Here is a 10,147-nt window from a genome sequence, read left to right as displayed (position 1 = left end):
TAAATGATCTACCTGAATGTGAGGATCTGTTTATTGTAAATCTGCTAGAAAATACTGCCTATTTTTGTGTTTTTCCTTACTGAGAGATCCTGATAAACTGTACCCTCAAGTATGAACATTAACTCCTCCAGTTAATGAATTATTTATTTACTGGCTAATATTGAATATAAATACATATATACGTTTATAAATACATATATATATATACATCTGTTTATATCAGTATTTCCATTTGCACGTTGGTTGCAACCCGTTTAAATCAAAAGATTAGTTTGAAAAGCTCTTATAAGATTAACTAAGATTAGCTGAGACTAAAACTGAAAACTCCCTCCTTGGACTTCCCTGGTGTCTTAGTGGTTAGGATTCTGGGCTTTCACAGTGGTCGCCTGGTTTCAATCCCTGGTTGGGGAAGATCCCGCAAGCTGCACGGTACTCCTTTGTAAATATTTTAATTTTGCCTGATCAATCATAAAAAATTTGTTCAACACCTAAAATAGATTTCTCTATTTTTAATTTTTATTAAAAAATTTTTTTTAATTTATTTTTTTGGCCATGCAGCACAGCATGTGGGATCTTAGTTCCCCGACCAGGGACAGTGGGAACTATAGTGGGAGCTGTAGGGCGCTCCCCTACAGTGGGAGCTCAAAGTCTTAACCAGTGGACCGGCAGGGAAGTCCCAAATTCTCTATTTTTAAAAATATTAAACCTTTGAGAGAATTTCCTGGGGTCCAGTGGTTAGGACTCTGCACTTTCACTGCGGAGGGCCCGGGTTCAATCCCTGGTTGGGGAACTAATATCCTGTAAGCCGCGCGGCACGGCCCAAAAAAAAAAAAAAAATTAAACCTTTGAAATCTAAACCTATTGTTTGATTTCATCCTTTTATGACAAGGGTTTTTATCCTAAACAGTTGTCAGTGGAGCCTTGAAACCCCTGTACTACTCGCAAAACTCTGGATATGTAATTTTTAATTTTCTTGGAGAGAGTTCTTATTAAAATATTAAATGGTCTGTGATCCAAAAAGATGTAAAAGCCATGGCCTTATTGAATATGGGCTGTACTGTGAATTTTAAACATATATTTGAGATAATAGTTGTAAAACTAATTGTTTAAAGCATTCTGAAAACAATGTTAAAAGAAAAATCTATGCTGAAAACTGGAAAATCTCTGCGTCTGTAGTACTGAACTTGAATCGTGAAGGGATTAGAGCAGATAAGACATTACTGGTAAAAGAGGGACATAAGGGTGAATGGTATTTCACAAAAGACATATCTTAGTCATTAAATCCTTTTCCTCCTATAAACAACTTCTATTTTGCCTTGTTAACATACCCCCCCAAAAGTATGTTGCTTTATATTAAATGGTTGAGATCATTATTTAATATAACACAAGACCAGATTTGTTTTTGTATTTTGGGAGATGATGTCTTTTCATGTATTTGAAATAATGAGTAAAACTATAAAACTCAGACCCTGCTAAAAATAAAGAACCAACCTGTTGGGAACATTCCATGCAGATTTCCAAAATGTATTTTACTTTAGTATTAAAGAAAGAAAATAAATTTTAAAAATAACTTCATAATAAATAGGATTAATATATTTGACAGCCATTTTAGTTACAGAAGGGAAGGTAATATATAGTGCATTGTAACTACTTTTTTTTTTTTAACCAATGTCTTTGGTAGATAGTAAGGCATAATTATTTGATTTTCTCTTAGAAGATTTAAAGTATCTATAATAGGTACTTTTCCACTTCAGTTTAATCTCTGCCTGAATTGACAGTGCCAATTTTTTAACGTAATCACTATTTAGTTTGGGATGGAGAGCCTTTACATTTCCTACCTGTCAAAACTACTATTAGAGTCTTCATTTAAGTCCTCTAAATTGTTAGCAAGGTAAAATGGCCATGGAGAGCTAATATTCCTTCCTGGAATTCTGTTTTGGTAGAAGCAAGTCCTGTATCAGGGCAGAATAGTTAATGTACAGGACTCATGTCCTCTCCCTTAAGCTAAGAGAAACTTTGACTGTTGGATTATAAAGACTGCTTTTAAGGAGGTCTGTTTGTTTGTTTGTTGTTTTGTTTTTTACCTTGGGGGGGCAGACATTTTGTAGGAGAAAATAGTTTTATATAGCAGGATGAAAATTGTATGATTAATCACTTTTCCTTTTTTTAAAAAAATGTTGCTGGGTATAATTTAAAAGATCATCTTAAAATATCAGCAATATTAATATGCATAGTTTATAAGAAGTCTTGAAGCATAGAGAAAAATGTTGCTACATTTTAATAGTTTTTTGTCAATATAGACCTAACTTTTTATAACAATTTTGTGTGAAGAATAATGAGTAAAGAGTGTGATTGAAATGAACAAGGTTTTGGTATAATTCTTAGGGAGTTATCCTAAGTATCTAAAATTTAGCACCTTAGTTACAATTAAATCAGTCAATATTATAAAATATGAGTATTAAAGACTCTTCTTATTTTCATCAAAATGACTTTATCTTTTTTTTTTTTTGGCCTTGCTGTGTGGCATGCAGTAATTCTTAATTCCCTGACCAGGTATCAAACCCGTGCCTGCTGCATTGGGAGTGTGGAGTCTTAACCAATGGACCACCAGGGAAGTCCCCAAAATGACTTTAAATGTTGCGAAAAGTTTACTTTTTATAGCCTTATAGTTAATGAAATTGAAATTTTTTTATCACATGCAACTATACAATTAGGAAAATATAAAATTGGGAAATTTGATTAATTTAAAAAGTTAGTTTGGCATATCTGATAAATTGATAGATTACCACTGTCAAGTTTTATTGGTGAGTCTATATCTATTGTTGTCCTCAGATAGTGCCTTTGCAAGGATTAGAGTAAAATTGAAAAAAATACGCAATGTTGAAAGCTGTCATTATTGAAGTTTTTATGGAATCATTGTACCTGTGTCCAGTTTTGAATTAAAAATGCACAGTCCGAAATCATTTCTATTATCATTTTCGGAAGATCTAGCATTAGCTTTGATAGTTTAGCATTAGTATATGTGAAATGTTTATTTGGCTAAGTTATTAAAAGATGTGTGTTAAAGCTTGATATTTATGCAGTATTTAAATATTTAGAGTATATTTGGTATAAATTCTCCAGATTTTTATATAAAGGATTATTTAAATGCTCAAAATGATTGCTTAACAATTAATCTCTAAAAAAAAATTAAAGAAAGATTCTTATTTTCATTTTTATTACGTAATAACCAAGTTTACCTTCAAATCATTCATATCAAAATTATACTAGCTTGGCATTATATAATTAAAAACAAATACAGTAATTTCAAGAGATGTACGCTTTCCACCAAATCTTTTGTCTGTTTTTATGAAGTCAGCCTGAATTATTGGTTGTACTATTAGTAACCTGGGCAAAATGGAGAATAGGTGGAGGCACAACACTTCTCCTTCAAGAGGAAATGATGTATGGATAGTTTGGGATTATAAAGAATTTCCCTTGAAACATTCGTGTTTGGATATGGCTTCTTCAGTAGTTACAGTTATTTCTTTAAAGGACAATTTGTGACTGTAGATAAAATATTTTGCTTCTGCAGAGTTAGAGCTTTCTGAGCAAATTTTACTCAGACTTGGAACCTGGGCTCAAAGAGAAGCCTTCAAAGTTAAATTGTGACTGAATAGATAGTGAAAAACCATCCAGAGTATATATTAGTTTGCTAGGGCTGCCATAACAAAATACTACAGACTACAGGCTTAAACAATGGAAATGATTTTCTCACAGTTATGGAGGCTGGAAGTCCAAGATCAAGGTGGCAGTAGGTTTGGTTTCTCTTGAGGTCTCTCCTTGTTTTGGAAACTGCCACGTTCTTGCTGTCTTCACATGACCTTTCCTCTGTGCATGCACATCCGAGGTGTCTCTTCCTCTTACAAGGACTCCAGTTCTATTGAATAAGGCACCCACCCTTATGACTTCACTTAACCTTATTTACCTCTGTAAAGGTCCTATCTCTAAATACAGTCATATTGGAAGTTAGGGCTTCAACATAAGAATTTTGGAAAGACACAATTCAGTCCATAACACAGATGTTCACATTTCCGCTATGCACAGTTCAAGAGGGTATGAGAATGGAGACCATGGAGACATCTCTGGGCTGTAAATCTGGAGACAAAAGTCTTGTCTTGCCCCTAAAGACATATATTTACATTCCAAAGGGTAAGAGTACAGGATCCTTCCCAAGGAGAATTTATTTAAATTAAGGAGGTAAGATTTATCTTCCTTTCTCTGGAAGAGAGGAGGGCTTCCATACAGCTGTCCTATATAGGGCCCCAGATTCATATTTTGAGGTTCCTCATCGATAGTACTAAACCCAGTATATGTAGGCTGTTATCAATCTGATAAGCTGTTATCAGTCTGGCTCTTACTAGTCACAGCACAGGTGAGAATTGAGAATTAGACTATGGGAAACCAGTGTGGTTATTAAAAGTAATAATTAAATCTGTCGCTGCTCCAGAAACTGTACTTTCAGTACAATGTGGATAAATATAACTTTCAGTACAATGTGGATAAATATAACTTAACAGACATGTATTAGCTGATGTTTCTTGAAACTGAATTCTGTTTAATTCACATTTTTTGGTTATATTATGGTCAGAGGCCTGGGGTTATGAAAACCTGTGTCTTAGAAGCCAGAGTTCAGTCTCAAGTGATTAGATGTTTCCTTTTATATTTTCTCCTAGGCTAAATGGGGCAAATTATCTAAGTAATTCAATTTAAGGTGATAATAAAAAAGTCCACTCCTGTGGGTAGAGGAAATTGTAAATCTAGTAGTTCAGTAGTGAGGTATGAGCTGAGGCAAAAACTGGAAGTTATATGTGAAGAAACCAGACCCTGTAAGTCAGGAAATGAAAATTATTACAAAAGCAGAAACAACTAACTCTGGGTTAAAAAGAAAAAAGAAATGGTGAAGCCATTTCAGAATTGAACTTTTACAGTTTTTTGAACTTTTTTGTTTGCTAGGTTAATAACTTCTGATAAAAGAAAAAGTAGAGTTTTTAAAATTTTTATTTTATGTTGGCGTATAGTTGATTTACAATGTTGTGTTAGTTTCAGGTGTACAGTAAAGTGATTTAGTTATATATATATCTATTCTTTTTCAGATTCTTTTCCCATATAGGTTATTACAGAGTATTGAGTAGAGTTCCCTGTGCTCTATAGTAGGTCCTTATTGATTATCTATTTTGTGTATAGTTATGTGTATATGTTAATCCCAACCTCCTAATTTGTCCCTCTCTCCAACCCACTTTTCCCCTTTGGTAACCATACATTTATTTTCTAAGTCTGTGAGTCTGTTTCTGTTTTGTAAATAAGTTCATTTGTATAACTTTTTTAGATTCCACATATAAGTGATATGTGACATTTGTCTTTCTCTGTCTGACTTACTTCACTTAGTATGATTATTTCTAGGTCCATCCATGTTGCTACAGGTGACATTATTTCATTCTTTTTTATGGCTGAGTAGTATTCCATTGTATATATATGTACCACAGCTTCTTTACCCATTCATCTGTCAATGGACATTTAGATTGCTTCCATGCTTTGGCTATTGTAAATAGTGCTGCAGTGAACATTGGGGTGCATGTATCTTTTCCAAGTATGGTTTTCTCTGGATATATGCCCAGGAGTGGGATTACTTGATCATATGGTAGCTCTATTTTTAGTTTTTTAAGGAACCTGCGTACCGTTCTCCATAGTGGCTGCACCAATTTACATTCCTACCAACAGTGTAGGAGGGTTCCCTTTTCTCCACACCAAAAGTAGAGTGTTTTTTAAAAATTCATTTCTTTTCAGTCCTCAAATTTTTTTAAAATTGCTAATCAGATACTGCCCACACTGAGATTGACGTATACATGGATCATAAGGTATATATATAGTCAGAGAATGCAAAAGCTAAGATTTTGCAGTCTATAAGCATTGGTTTATTAGTGATGTTTTTCTTTTCTTTTTTGCCAATTTCTAATAAAATGAAATTGGAGGAGAGATCAGTTAAAGGCCTTCAGAATAGACAGGGACCAAACTAGAATAGTAATATTAAAGAGGAAATTGATTCCAGCGTTTGTGAAGATGAATTGCAAGGACAGTTGGATACTATAGGAAGCAAGGACATGAACTTTTGAGTGTAGATGATGTAGGAAATGTGGATGGGGGAGCAGCTTTGAAAGAGAAGGCAGTTTTAATCAGAAGATGGTAGTATGAGTGTAAATAGGGACTTGTTTCAAACATTTTTTCCGAAGGAATTGAGACTTGAGCATTCTCTTGAGTTCAGTGAGTGAGCCAGGGAAATGAACCCATTAAGGGTGCAAAGGAGAAAGGGGGAAATTTGTAGGACAAAGTTCTGGAGAAGGCAGGATGAAGATAATAGTTTTCTTTTTAAAAATTAACATTTATTACTGTAAAACAATCTAATGGTACACTTTCATTATTCCAGTCCTGATAAAAATAAGAAAAAAAATTATGAGTTGGAATTTTGTTATTAAAACTCATACTCCTCATGGTGAATATCATAGTATTTTTTGAGGTGCTTATCAATCTAGGATTGTGCAATAGCCTTCTGATGGTTCTTTTTTTTTTTTTTTTTTTTTTTATTATACCAGAACATATAAGATTTTTAGAAATTTCATGTAATGTCTGAAACATTTATATTAACATATTTCCATACATATTTCCATACAAATACAAATATAAGATTTTTAGAAATTTCATGTAATGTCTGAAACATTTATATTAACATATTTCCATACATATTTCCATACAAATACAAATATAAGATTTTTAGAAATTTCATGTAATATCTGAAACATTTATATTAACATATTTCCATACAAATAACCCAATGAAAGTTTAGTATTAGTTGTTTTGTTTGTTTTTTTATACTGCAGGTTCTTATTAGGCATCAATTTTATACACATCAGTGTATACATGTCAATCCCAATCGCCCAATTCAGCACATCACCATCCCCACCTCACCGCAGTTTTCCCCCCTTGGTGTCCATATGTCCATTCTCTACATCTGTGTCTCAACTTCTGCCCTGCAAACTGGCTCATCTGTACCATTTTTCTAGGTTCCACATACATGCATTAATATACGATATTTGTTTTTCTCTTTCTGACTTACTTCACTCTGTATGACAGTCTCTAGATCCATCCACGTCTCAACAAATGACTCAATTTCGTTCCTTTTTATGGCTGAGTAATATTCCATTGTATATATGTACCACAACTTCTTTATCCATTCGCCTGTTGATGGGCATTTAGGTTGCTTCCATGACCTGGCTATTGTAAATAGTGCTGCAATAAACATTCGGGTGCATGTGTCTTTTTGAATTACGGTTTTCTCTGGGTATATGCCCAGTAGTGGGATTGCTGGGTCATATGGTAATTCTATTTTTAGTTTTTTAAGGAACCTCCATATTGTTCTCCATAGTGGCTGTATCAATTTACATTCCCACCAACAGTGCAAGAGGGTTCCCTTTTCTCCACACCCTCTCCAGCATTTGTTGTTTGTAGATTTTCTGATGATGCCCATTCTAACAGGAGTGAGGTGATACCTCATTGTAGTTTTGATTTGCATTTCTCTAATAATTAGTGATGTTGAGCATCTTTTCATGTGCCTCATGGCCGTCTGTATGTCTTCTTTGGAGAAATGTCTATTTAGGTCTTCTGCCCATTTTTGGATTGGGGTGTTTGTTTCTTTGATATTGAGCTGAATGAGCTGTTTATATATTTTGGAGATTAATCCTTTGTCCGTTGATTCATTTGCAAATATTTTCTCCCATTCTGAGGGTTGTCTTTTCGTCTTGTTTATGGTTTCCTTTGCTGTGCAAAAGCTTTGAAGTTTCATTAGGTCCCACTTGTTTATTTTTGTCTTTATTTCCATTACTCTAGGAGGTGGATCAAAAAAGATCTTGCTGTGATTTATGTCAAAGAGTGTTCTTCCTATGTTTTCCTCTAAGAGTTTTATAGTGTCCAGTCTTACATTTAGGTCTCGAATCCATTTTGAGTTTATTTTTGTGTATGGTGTTAGGGAGTATTCTAATTTCATTCTTTTACATGTAGCTGTCCAGTTTTCCCAGCACCACTTATTGAAGAGACTGTCTTTTCTCCATTGTATATCTTTGCCTCCTTTGTCATAGATTAGTTGACCATAGGTGCGTGGGTTAATCTCTGGGCTTTCTATCTTGTTCCATTGATCTATGTTTCTGTTTTTGTGCCAGTACCATATTGTCTTGATTACTGTAGCTTTGTAGTATAGTCTGAAGTCAGGGAGTCTGATTCCTCCAGCTCCATTTTTTTGCCTCAAGACTGCTTTGGCTATTCGGGGTCTTTTGTGTCTCCATACAAATTTTAAGATGATTTGTTCTAGCTCCGTAAAAAATGCCATTGGTAATTTGATAGGGATTGCATTGAATCTGTAGATTGCTTTGGGTAGTATACTCATTTTCACAATGTTGATTCTTCCAATCCAAGAACATGGTATATCTCTCCATCTGTTGGTATCATCTTTAATTTCTTTCATCAGTGTCTTATAGTTTTCTGCATGCAGGTCTTTTGTCTCCCTAGGTAGGTTTATTCCTAGGTATTTTATTCTTTTTGTTGCAATGGTAAATGGGAGTGTTTCCATAATTTCTCTTTCAGATTTTTCATCATTAGTGTATAGGAATGCAAGAGATTTCTGTGCATTAATTTTGTATCCTGCAACTTTACCATATTCATTAATTAGCTCTAGCAGTTTTCTGGTGGCAGTTTTAGGATTCTCTATGTATAGTATCATGTCATCCGCAAACAGTGACAGTTTTACTTCCTCTTTTCCAATTTGTATTCCTTTTATTTCTTTTTCTTCTCTGATTGCCGTGGCTAGGACTTCCAGAACTATGTTGAATAATAGTGGTGAGAGTGGACATCCTTGTCTCGTTCCTGATCTTAGAGGAAATGCTTTCAGTTTTTCACCATTGAGAATGATGTTTGCTGTGGGTTTGTCATATATGGCCTTTATTATGTTGAGGTAGGTTCCCTCTATGCCCACTTTCTGGAGAGTTTTTATCAGAAATGGGTGTTGAATTTTGTCAAAAGCTTTTTCTGCATCTATTGAGATGATCATATGGTTTTTATTCTTCAATTTGTTAATATGGTGTATCACTTTGATTGATTTGCATATATTGAAGAATCCTTGCATCCCTGGGATAAATCCCACTTGATCGTGGTGTGATGGTTCTTCTTACTCTCAGTTCTACTATGTCTATATTCCTCACTACAGATATTATAGTGTTCTTCCAAAATGCAATCAGAAATTATGAACTCTTCTTTAGAGTAAATTGCTTCCCCTAAGTGATAAACTCCATATTATCTTCATGATCTTGTCACATTTTCCAGCAGTCTCTGTTCATTGCATAATCTACATACCAACCGCAGTAAGAGAATTCCTGATTTCTTTTATTTGAGGTAGACAAAGTAAATCTCTGTTCTTGGCCAACAAAAGAGCTCAATAAAATAAATATGGTTCTACCGCAAAGGCTAAAATTAGGGATATATATTAATATATTAAAGATTTTGTCTGTATATAATTTGCAATGATCTGCCAGAAATTCCTTACATAGACTTAATTGCCAGATTAATGCCCTGAAGTGAAAGTAAACAGTGCATGTAAATTTAATAAGAGCTAAGGACTGTAGTGATAACCCCAGGAGGCAAACATTTCAGAGTTTTACTACCTCATTTCCTGATTTCAGAAGCCAAGGATAGAAACTGGGGGGTTTTTGTAAGTGGTCCCATTCAATTTTTTTCCCCTTTTTCTTTGGATTCTAGGAACATTCACTTTAATATCTAGTTGATTTTTTAAAAATGTAATTGTACCTAGTTAATATCAAACTTTCCTCAAAAAGTCACTATAGACACAGTCTTTGTGTCTGTGGTATTGTGAGAAATTAAGGGATGGGCAGAGAATCTAAGTGTGCCTTTTTGTGCCTACCTCTCTACTCGCCTAAGCAACATATCCAGTGAGTTCTCAGAGGTCACCAGCAGTAAAAGGAGCAGGGTTCCTTGGTGGAGCTACCCCAGGAGAATATTAAATTGCTGGTTAATCTGCAGAAATCCTGGGGCAGGCACTATACTTCCC

The sequence above is a fragment of the Balaenoptera physalus genome, assembly GCF_965194825.1.
Source record: "Balaenoptera physalus genome assembly, chromosome: 4".
In the NCBI taxonomy this organism is placed as follows: domain Eukaryota; kingdom Metazoa; phylum Chordata; class Mammalia; order Artiodactyla; family Balaenopteridae; genus Balaenoptera; species Balaenoptera physalus.
Note: the sequence above shows the minus strand (reverse complement) of the source record.